The following is a 21,499-nucleotide window of genomic DNA, read 5'->3' on the forward strand; positions in this document are numbered from 1 at the left end:
CCACTTGACCATCACGACCAGACATAATGAGGTGATAGCCTAAGCTATTTGAACCACCCCACCGCCGGCACTCGGATAGTAATCTTGGGCATAGCATTTTACCAAATCACCTCATTCTTTGGGGCACACGTGAGGAACACAAATGCGAACAAGCCTGAATGGTCCCCAGGACAATATGCAACTGAAAACTCACACCCCAGAAGTGACTCGAACCCATACTCCCAGAAGCAACGCAACTGGTATGTACAAGACGCCTTAATCCACTTGACCATCACGACCGGACATAATGAGGTGATAGCCTAAGCTATTTGAACCACCCCACCGCCGGCACTCGGATAGTAATCTTGGGCATAGCATTTTACCAAATCACCTCATTCTTTGGGGCACACGTGAGGAACACAAATGCGAACAAGCCTGAATGGTCCCCAGGACAATATGCAACTGAAAACTCACACCCCAGAAGTGACTCGAACCCATACTCCCAGAAGCAACGCAACTGGTATGTACAAGACGCCTTAATCCACTTGACCATCACGACCGGACATAATGAGGTGATAGCCTAAGCTATTTGAACCACCCCACCGCCGGCACTCGGATAGTAATCTTGGGCATAGCATTTTACCAAATCACCTCATTCTTTGGGGCACACGTGAGGAACACAAATGCGAACAAGCCTGAATGGTCCCCAGGACAATATGCAACTGAAAACTCACACCCCAGAAGTGACTCGAACCCATACTCCCAGAAGCAACGCAACTGGTATGTACAAGACGCCTTAATCCACTTGACCATCACGACCGGACATAATGAGGTGATAGCCTAAGCTATTTGAACCACCCCACCGCCGGCACTCGGATAGTAATCTTGGGCATAGCATTTTACCAAATCACCTCATTCTTTGGGGCACACGTGAGGAACACAAATGCGAACAAGCCTGAATGGTCCCCAGGACAATATGCAACTGAAAACTCACACCCCAGAAGTGACTCGAACCCATACTCCCAGAAGCAACGCAACTGGTATGTACAAGACGCCTTAATCCACTTGACCATCATGACCGGACATAATGAGGTGATAGCCTAAGCTATTTGAACCACCCCACCGCCGGCACTCGGATAGTAATCTTGGGCATAGCATTTTACCAAATCACCTCATTCTTTGGGGCACACGTGAGGAACACAAATGCGAACAAGCCTGAATGGTCCCCAGGACAATATGCAACTGAAAACTCACACCCCAGAAGTGACTCGAACCCATACTCCCAGAAGCAACGCAACTGGTATGTACAAGACGCCTTAATCCACTTGACCATCACGACCGGACATAATGAGGTGATAGCCTAAGCTATTTGAACCACCCCACCGCCGGCACTCGGATAGTAATCTTGGGCATAGCATTTTACCAAATCACCTCATTCTTTGGGGCACACGTGAGGAACACAAATGCGAACAAGCCTGAATGGTCCCCAGGACAATATGCAACTGAAAACTCACACCCCAGAAGTGACTCGAACCCATACTCCCAGAAGCAACGCAACTGGTATGTACAAGACGCCTTAATCCACTTGACCATCACGACCGGACATAATGAGGTGATAGCCTAAGCTATTTGAACCACCCCACCGCCGGCACTCGGATAGTAATCTTGGGCATAGCATTTTACCAAATCACCTCATTCTTTGGGGCACACGTGAGGAACACAAATGCGAACAAGCCTGAATGGTCCCCAGGACAATATGCAACTGAAATGCTATGCCCAAGATTACTATCCGAGTGCCGGCGGTGGGGTGGTTCAAATAGCTTAGGCTATCACCTCATTATGTCCGGTCGTGATGGTCAAGTGGATTAAGGCGTCTTGTACATACCAGTTGCGTTGCTTCTGGGAGTATGGGTTCGAGTCACTTCTGGGGTGTGAGTTTTCAGTTGCATATTGTCCTGGGGACCATTCAGGCTTGTTCGCATTTGTGTTCCTCACGTGTGCCCCAAAGAATGAGGTGATTTGGTAAAATGCTATGCCCAAGATTACTATCCGAGTGCCGGCGGTGGGGTGGTTCAAATAGCTTAGGCTATCACCTCATTATGTCCGGTCGTGATGGTCAAGTGGATTAAGGCGTCTTGTACATACCAGTTGCGTTGCTTCTGGGAGTATGGGTTCGAGTCACTTCTGGGGTGTGAGTTTTCAGTTGCATATTGTCCTGGGGACCATTCAGGCTTGTTCGCATTTGTGTTCCTCACGTGTGCCCCAAAGAATGAGGTGATTTGGTAAAATGCTATGCCCAAGATTACTATCCGAGTGCCGGCAGTGGGGTGGTTCAAATAGCTTAGGCTATCACCTCATTATGTCCGGTCGTGATGGTCAAGTGGATTAAGGCGTCTTGTACATACCAGTTGCGTTGCTTCTGGGAGTATGGGTTCGAGTCACTTCTGGGGTGTGAGTTTTCAGTTGCATATTGTCCTGGGGACCATTCAGGCTTGTTCGCATATATATATATATATATATATATATATATATATATATATATATATATATATATATATATATATATATATATATATATATATATATATATATATATATATGGGGATATAAAAAAAAACATGTATTTCTTTCTTTTATAGAAACATAAACATAATATATATATATATATATATATATATATATATATATATATATATATATATATATATATATATAGATATACAAGCTTAGGGCGTGACAAAGAAAACATTAAAAATACGTACTTTTTTGTTTATTGAAACAAAAACATAATATATACATATTTACAAGCTCAAATCTATAGGCATAATAATAATAATAATAACATCCCTTTTAACATTATAACATTAACCCTTTATAACATTATAAAATAATATAATAACAACAATAATAATAATAATAATAACACGCACTAATGTGAGAATGCAAACAGTTTTTTTTTTTTTTTTTTTTTAAATGCAGAGAAGCGAGCATATTTCACAGCAAGTTTGGGAATAGGTTTTGGGCCAATGAATCTCTCTTGGCCCACATATTGAAAATTGGGTAATGACGCCGTCCTGGATGGTGTATATTTTGTTCCACATTTTCCTGCGCGTCCACATCCATCTCTAAGTCACTAATGACTGCCTCCTCATCCTCTGGATTGTGTGGAATATCAGGGTGACCATAAGCGAGGGAAACGGTGGGGCTTATTACGTATCGCTTATCATCAAACGCGGATAAGACTCTCTTGACAGTAACGCATGTGCACATTTGCCCGCCAACATTTCTAATAGACCTAGTCACAAACCTCCGACTTGTGTTTGTTTCAAGGGCGTCTATGAAAGATGAGTGTTCTAGCCCAGCTTGCTGACGTCGTGTGAACCCCTTGCATCTGCAAATGTGCTGTTTATCCAGCGTCACTAGCGAGTACATTTTGGGCTTAAGGGCAATGAGCTGGGTTATAATTTTAGACCCTACTTCGGACTTTAAAAGACCCAGTTTGCCTTTTCGCGCGATTGAATATAGAGAATGATCTTCGGGGAAATTGCTAAAATCAATGTGGCATATGAGCGGGGCCTTATTAAGCTCTTCAAAAGCATCTCTGCAAGTAAGCTGAATAATGTACGAGTCAGTGTCGGTGTAGAGCAGTTTTGCCTTGTCACCATATTTCGCTTTGACCGTGTCGTACCAAAAGGAATATAGCCGCCTTTTAGCTATTTGAAGAATTTGAAAGCCTAGATATGTGGGCGTGTCGATAGTGAGCGAATCTTTGCGGGTCGTGCAAAAGACACGGTCCTCACTCAGCAAAGTCGCTCGTTTGAAAAACGGGTCGCGCGTGTGTTTGAGGAACTGTTTGCAAGTTGTGGTTAAATAGTATTTATTGGCATAACGCTCCAAATTCGTTAAAGATTTGCCATATATTGCGTTATTTACAAGTTTAAATGCCTTAGACTTAATTGCACAGGTCGAGTTTGTGCGCTCGCGAATATTGCTATCTACGAAGGACTTGAGGTGTGCCCTCTGCTCAAATTCAAAGATAGTGTGCACGCGCGAAACTTCCACCCCTAGTCGCATTAAAAGCTGAAGCAAATCTAGACTAATTAAATAGTCGGGTTGTGCTTCGTGGGTGGCAATGAGTTTTCGATTATTGCGCGGCAGCTTGCGATTTTCCGCAACTAGGATCGACTTGCTGTATTCTGACAGTTGTCCCGTCACGATGTCGGCGTGTGCTAAAATTAATGGCAGGTCGTCAGTGTATCTAGCTACGTCGGGGGAAACTTGTTTAGTGTCGCACAAAATCCTATAACCGCGCTCTTGATTGCAGTCAATATTTCTCAAACCCTGCAATAGCATTTCATCGCGTTCAGCGTCAGTTAGGCAACGGAAACCGCCAGTGGGGAGCTTTTCACTCATGCACGTAGCATAGAGTGAATTGAAATCGAGATAGAGGATGTGGGTTCCATCGTCGCCAGACCCCGCCCCGGTGTAATGGTTCTCGGCGGTAGACAATTGCTTTACAACTGAGGTGAAGCCTCCTCTTAAATTCCTGCGAATGAGGTCATACATTCTAGGGTCTGATATTGGATCTAGCACCACCTTACTTTTGAACAGGAAGGCGTCCCACGCGAAACTAGATAAAGAGAGGTAATATGCAATATCTAATCTATAAAGATCTAACATAGTGCGTCGCCACGCCGTGAAAATGTCGGCCAAAATGCCAGTATCAACTTTTAAATACAAGACGAGATATTCGCCAATATTGCGACACTTGGCTAATTTAAATACCTCCAACGCTTGTTTGTATTCTTTTTCAGGGAGCTCTTCCTGCGTCAAGGTGTCAATAATTTCACTTCCTGCGTCTTCCTGCGTCAAAAATGCATCTCTGGGGGGGAGCCGCGGTTCATTTAATACATCCCAATTTGACACGTAATCATAACAAAAGGACTGTTTGCCAGTTAACAATAAATTATGGGCTTTAGAAGGGACCTTATCTAACATGGCGAGAGTGAACGTCATAGGTTTGCCGCTGTCGATGTGTTCCTTGGCTAATTTGGCCAATGACCCATTGAGCAAGGCTAAGCTGTCCATAAATCTAAGAAAGTCAATGTCAACTTTCATAAATTTATACCCGTCTTTGGACATAATGTCTACGTTGCGTTTGGGCACGTTTCCTAACTCGTTTAACAAAACCCCTAAATCATACGCCGCATTATGTGAAAATGCGTGCAAGTATTTGTAGCCATCTTTGCACTGGAGATTGCAGCGAGAGCATAGGGCGGCTAAGTAATTATGTTCGCTCAGTGAATGATCGTGGTGCCTATTTTTGACGATTTTGGGCCCGAAAGGTTCGTCGCATATCTCGCACATGGTCTGACTCTTGTAACTTTCCCTTTGCTCATTGGACATGTGCAGATTTTAATATGGCTGTTCTCGCGTTATTCTGGCCCACGAGGAGGATAGTTTATTAACAAAATGGGTTGCAGAATTAGGCCCGAGGTAGAAATCTTTTTCTACGATATTATAGCGACGGTCTATGATTATGTACGCATATGCAATGGCCCTGTGACGTGCTTCGATTATGCCCTGTGGCCTATCCTTTTGCAGGACGCACTCGAAATCGTAATAGCACGTGTGGCTTGGCCCGTACGCTCGCCCGAAATGTTTAAACTCTATTTTCTTTTCTGGGGGAGGAAAATGCAACGTTTGTTTGACCTCGCAAGTTGATTCATGCTCGAGCATTTGATGGGGTGGGAGGGCGATGAGGCAGCTGTGACAAAAGTTATAATCAGCTGGGATGTTTTCCGAATGAGACCTCATATTACGCACATATTTGGCAAAGTTCTTGATGAGGACCAAATGTTGGCCTTCCAGCATAAGTAAAGATATAACATCCTTAAAATCCCCACGGCCTTTTCTAGCCAAACTAATGTAATGACGACCATTATCTCCTTTTACTAGAACATAAATAAATATAGAAGACCTGTTTAAATCTTCGACTTTGGCGATGTCGTCAAAAGATACTGGGGTGCCTATATTATTACTCCATCTTACTTGTCGGCGACACCATGGCCCAGATTTGGCCTGATTTTTTATGTCGTTATAACGGAGCCCGCGGGCCAAACATTTGTGCACAGCGATGCACTGCATAAGGCAAATATTGGCTTCCCCTCGGGGGTTGAATACGTGGCCTTTGCCCCGTAACTTGGCCGGGTAATCTACGAATGAACCCAGTCGAATTGGGTGTTCGATGAGGGCCACATTTATGTAAAACCCCGAAATCGACTCTATCCCGACACTCGACCCTTCCTGTTCCCCTAGCAACTCCTCTAGTTTATTGTCGATCTCTTCGACCCACAAATTAACAAGCTGTTCTACTTCCTCTTGAGTTATGTCACGCATTTCCCCGCGCATGTGCATTACTGGATTAAAATCATCGTCGGGCTCTACGTTGAGCCTCCGCACCGCAAAGGTGAAATCGGGGAAGAGTCGAATATGTGGATGTTCTAAAGTAAACAATCCACTGACGAAATTAATGAAAAAATGCGCGATATGTTCGTAAATAAGCCCCTGGATCACCCCGCACGTGCTCTGGCACGCTAAATGAATAGCGTGTGTAAGCCCCATTGAAATTGCGAATGATGTTCACAATTTCAATATCCCGATGAGGGGGAGGGGACGGGGAAGGTGGTGGTGGTGGTGGTGAGTCGACCGACTCTGGTGATGTGTTGGGTGATGAGTCTGCTGGGTTTGATGATGATGAGTCACTGTCAGCGTCTGCAAAAAAAAAAAAAAGCGGTATTAATAACAGTATTGTATGTGTGTGTGTGTGTGTGTGTGTGTGTGTGTGTGTGTGTGTGTGTGTGTGTGTGTGTGTGTGTGTGTGTGTGTGTGTGTGTGTGTGTGCGTGTGTGTGTGTGTTGATTGTTGATTGAGATGTCTTAAAAAAAAAAAAATTAGCATTAATATTGGCATGCCCTCGTCTGTTTTTTTTTTTTTGGTTTTTGTGTTTTTTTGAGCGAGTGGTGCGATCGAGATCACATAACACCAAAAACAAAACAAAAAAAAAATGCGAAATACTCACGTTCCCTATGCTGCCCCCCACGCCGAAGCGATGATGTTGACTGGTCGCTGCTATAACTTTCGAACAAATTGGGGGATCTGACGTGCATATGGACCGAGGAGCTGGGCGAGGTGTGTGCGTGTTGTTGTTGTTGTTGTTGCCGTTCCTCGCATTGTTGTTGTTGAATTAGAGTGCGATATGGCGGCCCTGGAAGGAATAGCCTTTTAAGAGGTGTCTATATGATCTCTCTCTCTCTCTCTCTCTCTCTCTCTCTCTCTCTCTCTCTCTCTCTCTCTCTCTCTCTCTAGCACTCGCAATAATAATAATAATAATAATAATAATAATAATAATTAAAAAAAAAATAACTTACGTTTGTAGCGGCGGGTTCTAGGTGGTGGCGGGTCGGGGTCGGAATCGTCATCGTCCGCCAAGTATGGGGGTGTTTTAGGTGAGAAATCCTGTTCAAAATCTGGCTTGGGGCTGAACATGTCGGGAGACCTGACTTGTGTGTTGATTGGTGAGCGGGGTGATGTTGGCTGGGCATCCTGCTGCTGCTGCCGCTGTTGCCGCTGTCGTTGTATTAGCAGTCGATATGGTTGCCCTGGTGGGAGACAAAAAAAATTTTTTTTTTTTTTGTAAGAGGCGTGAATATATATATTTATATATATATATATATATATATATATATATATATATATATATATATATATATATATATATATATATATATATATATATATTTGTCTCTCTCTCTCTCTCTCTCTCTCTCTCTCTCTCTTTCTCTCTCTTTTCAATAACGGCGTTGATAATGTGAATAAATAAATAAATAATAGTAATAACTCACGTTTATAGCGGCGGGTTCTTGACGGTCGAGGGTCGAAATCGGGGGGCATGCCTGAGCATTGTGGAGTATGGGGCGAGGGCGACGATTCTGGGTCATCACAATCGCTGAATAAGTCGGGAGACCAAACTCGCGGGTTTGGCGATGGGTCCGAATCACTGCTCCAGAGTTCGTTGGTGGGTAATGCACAGCCTGGGCTTGTGGCATGGTGAATGGCTATGTGTGAAAAAAAATAATAAATAAGTAAATAAATAAATAAATAAATAAATAAATAAATAAATAAATATATTTATATAATATTGTGGCAAATTACCAATGTTGTGGCTTACCAATGTTGTGGCAAATTTGACCGCACTGGACGTATTTGATTAGATTGCGGACCATCTGGCCGTGTGCTGGTGGCAAGGCAGTGTGAGACTGTGGATACCTGGGGTTCTGATGTGGAGCACAACCACTCCCCCCCGAGGATAACTACTTAAAATTGACCCCAGAGGGCAGCTCGTCACTGGCAAGTACCTGTACTGGTAATTATCTTTGAAAGGTCCCTGGGAGATCGCCAGTTTGGGGACACGCGCGCATTAAAAAGCAATTTGCCACCTACGACCGCCTCCATTGACCATTAAAACCAACCTCGGGGTGTTGCCCGAAAAAAAATTAGCTTAACATTAATGCAGTTGTATATATTGTAGTGCCATATATATATATATATATATATATATATATATATATATATATATATATATATATATATATATATATATATATATATATATATATATATGTCGTACCTAATAGCCAGAACGCACTTCTCAGCCTACTATGCAAGGCCCGATTTGCCTAATAAGCCAAGTTTTCCTGAATTAATATATTTTCTCTAATTTTTTTCTTATGAAATGATAAAGCTGCCCATTTCATTATGTATGAGGTCAATTTTTTTTTATTAGAGTTAAAATTAACGTAGATATATGACCGAACCTAACCATCCCTACCTAACCTAACCTAACCTATCTTTATAGGTTAGGTTCGGTTAGGTAGCAGAAAAAGTTAGGTTAGGTCAGGTTAGGTAGGTTAGGTAGTCGAAAAACAAATAATTCATGAAAACTTGGCTTATTAGGCAAATTGGGCCTTGCATAGTAGGCTGAGAAGTGCGTTCTGGCTACTAGGTACGACATATATATATATATATATATATATATATATATATATATATATATATATATATATATATATATATATATATATATATATATATATATGCGGAAAATCCACAGAGAAATATGAAATGAGGTGAACGTTTCGGCTTTGTTAAAGCCTTTGTCAACACCAGACTGACACCAGATCAGTCAGTCTGGTGTTGACAAAGGCTTTAACAAAGCCGAAACGTTCACCTCATTTCATATTTCTCTGTGGATTTTCCGCATAAAATGATCAGTGTTTTGTGATCGTCAATTGCATATATATATATATATATATATATATATATATATATATATATATATATATATATATATATATATATATATATATATATATATATATATATATATTTATATATATATATATATATATATATATATATATATATATATATATATATATATATATATATATATATATATATATATATATATATATATATATATATATATATATATATATATATATATTTATATATATATATATATATATATATATATATATATATATATATATATATATATATTAGTATATTTTGGTAGCAGTCTTTCCTGTAGACATATTTTATTAAATATGACCGAAAAAGTAAGATTAATAATTCTAACACGAATTTTCTCAATCTTTCGTACATTATGCTTCACTGTTGGAGGTAAATCAAAAATCACTTCTCCAAAATTCATTTTTATTTCTAGTCTGACGCGACACGGGCGCGTTTCGTAAAACTTATTACATTTTCAAAGACTTCACAAATACACAACTGATTAGAACTTGCAAGTTCTAATCAGTTGTGTATTTGTGAAGTCTTTGAAAATGTAATAAGTTTTACGAAACGCGCCCGTGTTGCGTCAGACTAGAAATAAAAATGAATTTTGGAGAAGTGATTTTTGATTTACCTCCAACAGTGAAGCATAATGTACGAAAGATTGAGAAAATTCGTGTTAGAATTATTAATCTTACTTTTTCGGTCATATTTAATAAAATATATATATATATATATATATTATTGCAATTATGTGTATTGTAATGTTATGTATTTCTTGTAGTTTTTTTATTTGTTAAATAAAAAAGAACTGACGATGAAAATAAATAATGTTTTTAATTTACCGGTGGGGGGGATATCTATAATACTGAATGAATGAATTATGTCTTTTCTGATGTTTGCTCTTTCTTATGAGAAAAAACAAATATTTGATAATGTTCTTTCCTCTAAAATTAAAACATAAATACTTGTTTCCATATGTTTGGATGAAAAAAAAACATGAAATAATAATAATACGTTGTTGTTTCCAGATCTGAATAATAAGCAAACTCCTGATCTTAAAATTAAACTAACCAGTGTTTAGAAATAAAAATGGAACTTGCATATATTTTTTTTCTGTCAATTATCTTAGTTTCCCCCTCGACGAAAACGGGACTGGACCGCCCGTGAAGATGTTTTCTGTGAAACGGAATCTAGAGAAAATGGGGACAATAATCTGGGGTAACTGATGAAAAAATATAACTCGAGTCTTTCTCATTTTATTTTTTACCTGATTATTGAAACCTTACCAAATGTAAAGACAAACCCTTTATTTCAGATACACTTCTCAGCAGGAATTAAAAAAAAACAGATATATTGTATTTACATAAAAAACACACGCACACATATACTAGTGCCTTTAAAATACTCCAAAAAACGTTTATATGCCTTTCACCAGTGTATTTTTTGGTTTCCAACTATTGAACATTCATCCTCGGTACCTCTCATAAGTAGAGACCCCCTTCTTGAGGCCCTAGACTCATCTTAAAGCAAAGAGACAAAAAGTGAAAAAACAGGTTAGGATAGGGCACCAGTTCCTCGGGTACACCCTGGGTGGTGAGCCCTGGGTACCCCTGGGGGGAATGGACCACCACACCCCCGCCAGCCAGCCAGGTGCGCGCTGACTGTGCCCTAACCTAACCACCTAAAATAAATTGTTGGTCGAATCCGCCCGCCAGGGTCGAGTCGGCATGGAAGTGCCCTACTGTTTCTGAAAATCAATTCCCCATGTGTCTCCTTTTACACTACTTATGTGTAGTGTACGTGTAGTGTACGTGTAGTGTATGTGTAGTGTACGTGTAGTGTATGTGTAGTGTATGTGTAGTGTACGTGTAGTGTGTGTGTAGTGTACGTGTAGTGTACGTGTAGTGTACGTGTAGTGTATGTGTAGTGTACGTGTAGTGTATGTGTAGTGTACGTGTAGTGTGTGTGTAGTGTACGTGTAGTGTACGTGTAGTGTACGTGTAGTGTATGTGTAGTGTATGTGTAGTGTACGTGTAGTGTACGTGTAGTGTATGTGTAGTGTACGTGTAGTGTACGTGTAGTGTACGTGTAGTGTATGTGTAGTGTACGTGTAATGTACGAGCAGTGTACGTGTAGTGTATGTGTAGTGTATGTGTAGTGTACGTGTAGTGTATGTGTAGCGTACGTGTAGTGTATGTGAATGTGTATGTGTAGTGTATGTGTAGTGTACGTGTAGTGTATATGTGTAGTGTAGTGTATGTGTAGTGTATGTGGAGTGTTTGTGTAGTGTACATGTAGTGACTGTGTAGTGTATGTGCAGTGTATGTGTAGTGTACGTGCAGTATATATGTGTAGTGTAGTGTATGTGTAGTGTATGTGGAGTGTTTGTGTAGTGTACATGTAGTGAATGTGTAGTGTATGTGTAGTGTATGTGTAGTGTATGTTTAGCATACGTGTAGTGTATGTGTAGTGTATGTGTAGTGTATGTGTATGTGTAGTGTATGTGTAGTGTATGTGTAGTGTTCGTGTAGTGTATGTGTAGTGTATGTGTAGTGTATGTGTAGTGTGTGCAGTGTATGTGTGGTGTACGTGTATTCTATGTGTAGTGAATGTGTAGTGTACGTGTAGTGTACGTGTAGTGTATGTAAAGTGTATGTGTAGTGTACGTGTAGTGTATGTGTGTAGTGTACGTGTAGTGTATGTGTAGTGTACCTGTAGTGTGTGTGTGTGTAGTGTATGTGTAGTGTATGTGTAGTGTATGTGCATTGTATGTGTAGTGTACATGTAGGGTATGTGTAGTGTACGTGTAGTGTATGTGTAGTGTATGTGTAGTGTATGTGTAGTGTATGTGTAGTATATGTGTAGTATATGTGTAGTGTATGTGTAGTGTACGTGTAGTGTATGTGTAGTGTATGTGTTGTGTACGTGTAGTGTATGTGTAGTGTGCGTTTAGTGTATGTGTAGTGTACGTGTAGCGTACGTGTAGTGTATGTGTAGTGTACATGTAGTGTATGAGTAGTGCATGTGTTGTGTACGTGTAGTGTACGTGTAGTGTATGTGTAGTGTATGTGTTGTGTACGTGTAGTGTATGTGTACTGTATGTGTATGTGTAGTATATGTGTAGTGTGTGTAGTGCATGTGTAGTGTATGTGTAGTGTATGTGTAGTGTATGTGTAGTGTACGTGTAGTGTACGTGTAATGTATGTGTAGTGTATGTGTAACGTATGTGTAGTGTTTGTGTAGTGTGTGTGTAGTGTGTGAAGTGTATGTGTAGTGTACGTGTATTGTATGTGTAGTGTATGTGTAGTGTATGTGTAGTGTATGTGTAGTGTATGTGTAGTGTATGTGTATGTGTAGTGTATGTGTAGTGTATGTGTAGTGTATGTTTAGTGTATGTGTAGTGTTTGTGTAGTGTATGTGTAGTGTGTGCAGTGTATGTGTAGTGTACGTGTATTGTATGTGTAGTGTATGTGTAGTGTACGTGTAATGTACGTGTAGTGTATGTGTTGTGTATGTGTAGTGTATGTGTAGTGTATGTGTAGTATATGTCTAGTATATGTGTAGTGTATGTGTAGTGTATGTGTAGTGTGTGTAGTGTATGTGTAGTGTATGTGTAGTGTATGTGTAGTGTATGTGTAGTGTACGTGTAGTGTACGTGTAGTGTATGTGAATGTGTATGTCTCCCAATCTTTATGTACCCAATCTGAACATGTTTACCATTGTGATCATTGCTGTCTTATATGTGCTCTCAATCTGCTGTATGGTGTCTATTAACCTTGTTTAAATTACTAATCAAGCTGTCAATGTAATCAATCAGAGCTTTAATATAACAATGTGCTTTAATATACCTACTTATCTCTCTCATCTCATTTTTCTCTTGTAATGTATCTTTATCATTTATCAATTCTGATTGAAATTACCTACTTAAAATTATCTGCTAGATTAAGGACCTGCCCGAAACGCTGTGCGTACTAGTGGCTTTACAAGTATGTAAATACTGTACTATCCAATGTATTCTCACTAACCCAATGTACCTTCTTGTATATAAATAAATAAATAAATAAATAAATAAATATGTGTAGTGTATCTGTAGTGTATGTGTAGTGTACGTGTAGTGTATGTGTAGTATATGTCTAGTATATGTGTAATGTATGTGTAGTGTACGTATAGTGTACGTGTAGTGTATGTGTAGTGTACGTGTAGTGTATGTGAATGTGTATGTGTAGTGTATGTGTAGTGTATGTGTTGTGTATATGTGTAGTGTTGTGTATGTGTAGTGTATGTGTAGTGTATGTGGAGTGTTTGTGTAGTGTACGTGTAGTGTATGTGTAGTGTATGTGTAGTGCATGTGTAGTGTATGTGTAGTGTATGTGTAGTGTATGTGTAGCGTACGTGTAGTGTATGTGTAGTGTATGTGTGGTGTATGTGAAGTGTACGTGTAGTGTATGTGCGTAGTGTAGTGTATGTGTAGTGTATGTGTAGTATATGTGTGGTGTAAGTGTAGTGTATGTGTAGTTCATGTGTAGTTTGTGTGTAGTGGACGTGTAGTGTATGTGTAGTGTACGTGTAATGTATGTGTGTAGTGTACGTGTAATGTATGTGTGTAGTGTAGTGTATGTGTAGTGTATGTGTAGTGTACGTGTAGTGTGTGTATAGTGTTTGTGTAGTGTATGTGTTGTGTATGTGTATTGTGTGTGTAGTGTACATGTAGGGTATGTGTAGTGTACGTGTAGTGTATGTGTAGTGTATGTGTAGTGTATGTGTAGTGAATGTGTAGTATATGTGTAGTATATGTGTAGTGTATGTGTAGTGTACGTGTAGTGTATGTGTAGTGTACGTGTAGTGTATGTGTAGTGTACGTTTAGTGTATGTGTAGTGTACGTGTAGTGTACGTGTACTCGCCTATTTGTGTAGGTGTAGTGTAGTTTATGTGTAGTGTATGTGTAGTGAATGAGTAGTGTACGTGTAGTGTATGTGTAGTGTATGTGTTGTGTACGTGTAGTGTACGTGTAGTGTATGTGTATGTGTAGTGTATGTGTAGTGTATGTGTAGTGTATGTGTAGTGTACGTGTAGTGTATGTGTAGTGTATGTGTGCAGTGTAGTGTATGTGTAGTGTATGTGTTGTGTATGTGTAGTGTACATGTAGTGTATGTGTAGTGTATGTGTAGTGTACGTGTAGTGTATATGTGTAGTGTAGTGTATGTGTTGTGTATGTGTAGTGTATGTGGAGTGTTTGTGTAGTGTACGTGTAGTGTATGTGCAGTGTATGTGTAGTGTATGTGTAGTGTACGTGTAGTGTATATGTGTAGTGTAGTGTATGTGTAGTGTATGTGTAGTGTATGTGTAGTGTACGTGTAGTGTATGTGTAGTGTATGTGTAGTGTATGTTTAGCGTACGAGTAGTGTACGTGTAGTGTATGTGTAGTGTATGTGTATGTGTAGTGTATGTGTAGTGTATGTGTAGTGTACGTGTTGTGTATGTGTAGTGCATGTGTAGTGTATGTGTAGTGTGTGCAGTGTATGTGTGGTGTACGTGTATTCTATGTGTAGTGAATATGTAGTGTACGTGTAGTGTACGTGGAGTGTATGTGTAGTGTATGTGTAGTGTACGTGAAGTGTATGTGTGTTGTGTACGTGTAGTGTATGTGTAGTGTACGTGTAGTGTGTGTGTAGTGTATGTGTAGTGTATGTGTAGTGTATGTGTATTGTATGTGTAGTGTACATGTAGGGTATGTGTAGTGTACGTGTAGTGTATGTGTAGTGTGTGCAGTGTATGTGTGGTGTACGTGTATTCTATGTGTAGTGAATATGTAGTGTACGTGTAGTGTACGTGGAGTGTATGTGTAGTGTATGTGTAGTGTACGTGTAGTGTATGTGTGTTGTGTACGTGTAGTGTATGTGTAGTGTACGTGTAGTGTGTGTGTAGTGTATGTGTAGTGTATGTGTAGTGTATGTGTATTGTATGTGTAGTGTACATGTAGGGTATGTGTAGTGTACGTGTAGTGTATGTGTAGTGTATGTGTAGTATATGTGTAGTATATGTGTAGTGTATGTGTAGTGTATGTGTAGTGTGTGTAGTGCATATGTAGTGTATGTGTAGTGTATGTGTAGTGTACGTGTAGTGTACGTGTAGTGTACGTGTAGTGTATGTGTAGTGTATGTGTAGTTTATGTGTAGTGTGTGCAGTGTATGTGTAGTGTACGTGTATTGTATGTGTAGTGTATGTGTAGTGTATGTGTAGTGTATGTGTAGTGTATGTTTAGTGTATGTGTAGTGTTTGTGTAGTGTATATGTAATGTGTGCAGTGTATGTGTAGTGTACGTGTATTGTATGTGTAGTGTATGTGTAGTGTACGTGTAGTGTGTGCAGTGTATGTGTAGTGTTTGTGTAGTGTATGTGTAGTGTGTGCAGTGTATGTGTAGTGTACGTGTATTGTATGTGTAGTGTATGTGTAGTGTATGTGTAGTGTATGTTTAGTGTATGTGTAGTGTTTGTGTAGTGTATGTGTAGTGTGTGCAGTGTATGTGTAGTGTACGTGTATTGTATGTGTAGTGTATGTTGAGTGTTTGTATAGTGTATGTGGAGTGTTTGTGTAGTGTATGTGTAGTGTATGTGTAGTGTATGTGTTGTGTATGTGTAGTGTATGTGTAGTGTATGTTTAGTGTATGTGTAGTGTTTGTGTAGTGTATGTGTAGTGTGTGCAGTGTATGTGTAGTGTACGTGTATTGTATGTGCAGTGTATGTGGAGTGTTTGTGTAGTGTATGTGTAGTGTATGTGTAGTGTATGTGGAGTTTTATTTCCACTTATCTACTGCCTCTGTGTTAATGCCTCCATTTCCGCTTTCTCCGTTTATTCATTATTTATTTGTTATTAAGTTTACTTATGTCCTTCTTCCGTTTACTGTTACACATTCTTCCGTTTGCTTTTGCTTTCATTCATTTTCTTTATTTTCTCCGTTTCTCCGTTATTTATTCCTTTATTTCAGTTATTACTTCTGACCTTATTCTGTATGGTCTGTTCACTTTTCGCTTATTTATTTAGTTATCATTTCGTTTTACTTATGCCTTTTTCTGCTTCCTGCTACTTTTCGTTTTATTTTATTTACGCGTTTTACTCGTTATTTATTTTACTTATTTCAGTTTACTTTTGCTTATGGTATGTCATGTCCTTGTATCAAGTTTTTTTTTTTTTTTTTTACATGGTTATAGGTTTCTTGCTTACACGCTTAGCCTAGTTTCCTTCCCTGTCCTGCCCTGGCCGCCCGCTTATATTTTCCCCTCTCCGCAGTTCGGGGATGCCGGCCCCCACTGTGAAGAAGAGGACAAGGGCGGCGTCAACAAGAGGACAGCGACGACGGGGCGCTAGGACGCAACCGCCCAGGGCGAGGGTGAAACCCGCTCGCTTCGCCTCCTCCTGGAGGCCTCTTCGGGAGGCTCTGACTCGGACGGCGACCACATCCACGATGGACTACCACCGGGATACTGCTACGCTTTCCACACATCCGAGGCAGGTTGCTCTGCCCCCTCCTGCACCTTCAAGCACTACTGCCCGCGCTGCCACAAACGACACCCTGCCTACTGCCCGTGCCCCCAGGCCAAACCTCGAGTCGCCACCGCCAAGGAGAATCGTTCCCGTCGCCCCACCCAGGACAAGAGCAGGAAAGATGACACACGTCACAACGCCAGTGGACGCAGACGCACTTGATGCTCTCCTGGTGGGTTACCCCCTCCGGGACTATGTCGTCGGAGGCTTCCGGGGGGGTTTCCTACTCGGTTACGAAGGGGCTCGGACTCCCCTCTCCTCTCGTAACCCCCCAGCAACTACAGCCCTGCCACATATAGTGGGGCCTACGCTCGACAAGGAACTGAGCCTGGGGCGCAGAGCGGGCTCCTTCGAGGTCCCCCCATTTGAGAACATCAAGTGTTCTCCCATAGCCCTGAGAGAGAGGTCTACGCCGGGCAAATACAGGCTCCTGCACAACCTCAGCTACCCCTATACCTCCGAGAGCGTGAACGCCAACATCCCGCGGGAGACGACGACAGTGACCTACCAGTCCATCAACGATGCGGTGGCCGTGGTGGTCAGACGCTCACCGGGGGCGTACTTGGCGAAATGTGACATAGCAGAGGCGTTTCGGATCGTCCCGGTCAATCCCAGCAACTACCACCTACTCGGCTTCGCCTACGGAGTGCGGTACTACTACGAGAAAATGCTCAGCATGGGGGCGGCACCCTCCTGCAGGATCTTCGAGACGTTCTCCGACGCCCTGCAATGGATCCTCGCGGAGAAGTTCGGCGTGCGGGATGTCGTGAAGGTGCTGGACGACTTCCTCTTCGTGAGTTCTACCTACAATGCGTGCTTGCGGAGCCTACGGGTGTTCACTGCCCTCTGCGAGCAGCTAGGCGTTCCCCTGGCCCCCCACAAGACTGAGGGCCAACGCTCCTGCCTCACCTTCCTTGGACTTGAAATCGCCGCCCGACGTATGGAGACAAGGCTGCCGGACGAGAAGAGGACGAAGTACATGGCCGCAGTTGAAGATGCTCTGCGGGCCGAGAGCCTTCCCCTGCGGGACCTGCAGGGGATTATCGGAAAACTGCAATTCGCCACGTCAGTCATACCGGGGGGACGGGCCTTCCTCCGACGACTTCACCCGCTCACACGAGGTGTACAGCGTCCCTCACGCCTCTGCTTGCTGGACACGGAGGCGAAGCTCGACTTGCGAGCCTGGCACACTTTCCTCGGCGTATTCAATGGAATAACGGTTTTCCCACCAGACGGTGGATGGGGGAGCGCCACAGCCCTCGCGATGTGTGCGGACGCCTCATCCAAGGGTTACGGACTCACACTCGGAGCGACCTGGTTCAGAGGGTACCTGGGGCCGGATTCAGGAAGGTACTTACGAAGGTTTTCCTCTTAGCTAAGAACGAATTCCTTCTTAGCGCCTTCGTGGCGGCTACGTCCGTATTCAAAGAGCTACCCTAAGTGGAAAAATCTTCGTAAGTTCATTCCGGGATTTAAGTGTGGTTTCGACCACTCGTAGCTTTACGTAAACTGGATATAAGTCATTTTTTCTCTACTACATAACACTGGGATCGATTTATGATATTGGAACATGACCAAAACATTATAGCTGGTGAATCTAGTGGAGAGTAATCCTTCGTGTTAGTTATATATGCATTCTCTGCTTGAAACTTGAAGTAAATATGTGTTTGATGATAGTAGAATTAGTTTTATAATAGCAAGATATTATACCAGTAGTTATTAAGTAAATAAACACTGGTGAACATGAAATATGAGAGAAGGTGATGAGCCCTGCCTGATGGGATCATTTACTATCACCAAATGCCCCTGTTCACCTAGTAGTAAGGGTGTACCTTAGCTATACATACCCATTTCTAATTTATTTAGTTTGGTTTTATTTTTAAATTAAATCTGGGTGAGACAAAATAAAAATATGCTGCACAAATGATGTTAGGTAAGGAAAAGGGTAAAAATGTCAAAAACTTTATTCATTGAATACTTAAAGCTATAATTATGACTATATAGATTATTAAAAAAGAGAAAGGGAAGTAGGGGTCCAAGACCTCTTCCTGTTATACAATTTGGGTGTGGAACAAGTAATTATCAAAAGAAGGCACCATGCCGGGAAGGCTATGTAGCAGTGAGGTAGCTACTTATTTGAGAAATGCTTATTTTATTTACCTTATAAGCTGAGGCAACTTATTTTATTTGAGGAATACTCAGCTGATTCCTCTACATTTAGCATGGAACAAATTTGTGTCCAAGACCTCTTCCTGTTACTCAATTTGGCTGTGTGTAACCAAACTAGAAGTGCTCTACAAATCAAGGGACCCAGAATGTGGAATGACCTCCCGAATCATGTCAACGGCTGTACCTCTCTCAACCAGTTTAAGAGTTAAACCAAGTACTGCCTAATTAACTCCATGTAACCTAACTTACCTCCTAAATGTCAACCCATGTCTTGCTATTTTTTAAACAACGCTGTTCACCAACATGTGCAATTGCTGATTTATGCTATGTTAACCCCCTTTTTGTATTTTTTATTCCTTCTTTCAACACAATTTATACCTAATCCCGATTACTATTAAGTTTTAGTCTGTTTTTTTCCCCCCACACCTTGCCCGAAATGCTAGAGTATTAGTGGCTTTAGGTATTGTATGTACTAGCTCTGCCTATAAATCCAACATTATGTTTGTAAATCAACTGTATGTACTTTTCCTGAATAAAATGTATTTATTATTTATTTTTTAATCAGTAAGTATTAAAAGAAGGCACCAAGCTGGGAAGGCTATGTAGCACCATTGTGTGTAACAATAAACCAAATTTTTTTTAACAAATAATGCACCTGTATGGGAAAACAAATCCTGTCAGCTGTAAAAATATTGATGCAGTTATTTAAATGAAAAATATAATGAAAGAAATATTAACGGTTTATTTTTCCTATCTTTTTGTACTGTACAGTATATCCAAGGAAGTGAAAAATTGAGACATAATGCACAATTTAATGAATGATTAGCATGGATTAGCAGTTCAAAAGAAATATGACTTGTATTACATATCAACATGAGATCTTAATGATCCATGGTCAACATGATTTAATAAGGATAATACAGTACTGTATTTGTAATAATACAAACTATAATTTAAAATCTTTATTACTGATTTTTTTATTAAGAAGATTAGGTATACACAGCAATGTGCTGCTACCCTATTCTATATGGAATATTACACAGTGTAGATAAAAAACTAGCTATAAGTTTATCTAATACTCCCATCTCACAGGATGGTTAGACATACTGTACATGGAATCAATTTAGAAAATACCAGCCTCAATACAAAAAACAAATCAACTCTGACTAAACAACTCTAAGCAATTTTCACAAGAGGTAAGCACTGAATCATGGAAACATTATATTATAATTACTCTTACCAGTTTCTACAAAACTCCTCTCAAACAATGTATTTTTAAACATGTTTAGGTATACACAGCAATGTGCTGCTTCCCTATTCTGTCTAAAGGACCACACAGTGTAGATCAAAAACCAGCTACAAGCTCACCTCACAGGATGGCCAGTCATACATGGAATTAGGAGAGAACAAAATACTTAATGCTGATCTATTAGCCTCCACTGGCAAAATCTGGGTGCAGCACAAGAATATCTTCCAATATTCCTGAGTGTATGAAGTAATTACAGAGCTCAAAATACCTCATATCATTTGGTATGAAGTCACTGATAACAGGACAATCACAGATATAGTGTTGGAGAGTATGTTCTCTCAAGTAGGACTGAAAACAGATGTTTTTTTTCCACCAAGAGGGCTATAAACCCATGGAACCGCCTACCCGCTGAAGCCGTAAATGCCAAATTCCAGCTAAAAAATATAATTAAGACAATTGGCGGGCCCTTCAACAAGCCGCCGGCTTTCTGTCCTCTTCGAGGTCACTAGATAGTTAGTGGCCCTTGGGTAAATTCAGTAAATATATACAATAATTGTCAGCGCATCTTCCGAGCAACAAGGACAGCTACACAGTATCTCTTAGAATTACGTAGGTAAACAACAAATGTAACATATTTGTTTACTACAATGTCGGTGCTGGCTGTAGAAGTTGAAAAAACATTGTTTTACTTCGAAATATACTAATTTTATAAGAAAATTCGACGTAAATAGGAGGCAGTAGAGCTGCGATAAGCCAGCGCTAAATCTTCAATATGAAGAATGTTGCTGCTCTCTGATTGGCCAAACGAAACACAGTAGTGACCTCTATCGGCACGCAGGTGAACCAACAATTTTTCTTCCTAAGTATACCTTATTGAATCGCACCTAAGCATCTTCTTAGGGCGCACTTAGGAACCTTCGTAGCAAACCCACTTACGAAGAAATACACAGAGCTTCCTGAATCTAGGTCCTGGCCTATGGACTGGAGCTGGCTCAACATTGCGCTCCTTGAACTTTACCCGTTCTACATGGGGGATATCCATCTTTGCAACAGTGTTAGCAAACAAGAGGCTTGTGTGTAGGTCCGACAACGCCGCTGTGGTAAACGTGCTGCAATCTCTGTCCGCCAGGTGCCCCCTCCTCATGCAATTGGTCCGGCCACTGGCAATCCTCCTCCTCACCCATAATATTACTCTTCTT

Source organism: Procambarus clarkii, unplaced genomic scaffold (assembly GCF_040958095.1).
Source record: "Procambarus clarkii isolate CNS0578487 unplaced genomic scaffold, FALCON_Pclarkii_2.0 HiC_scaffold_103, whole genome shotgun sequence".
In the NCBI taxonomy this organism is placed as follows: Eukaryota; Metazoa; Arthropoda; class Malacostraca; order Decapoda; family Cambaridae; genus Procambarus; species Procambarus clarkii.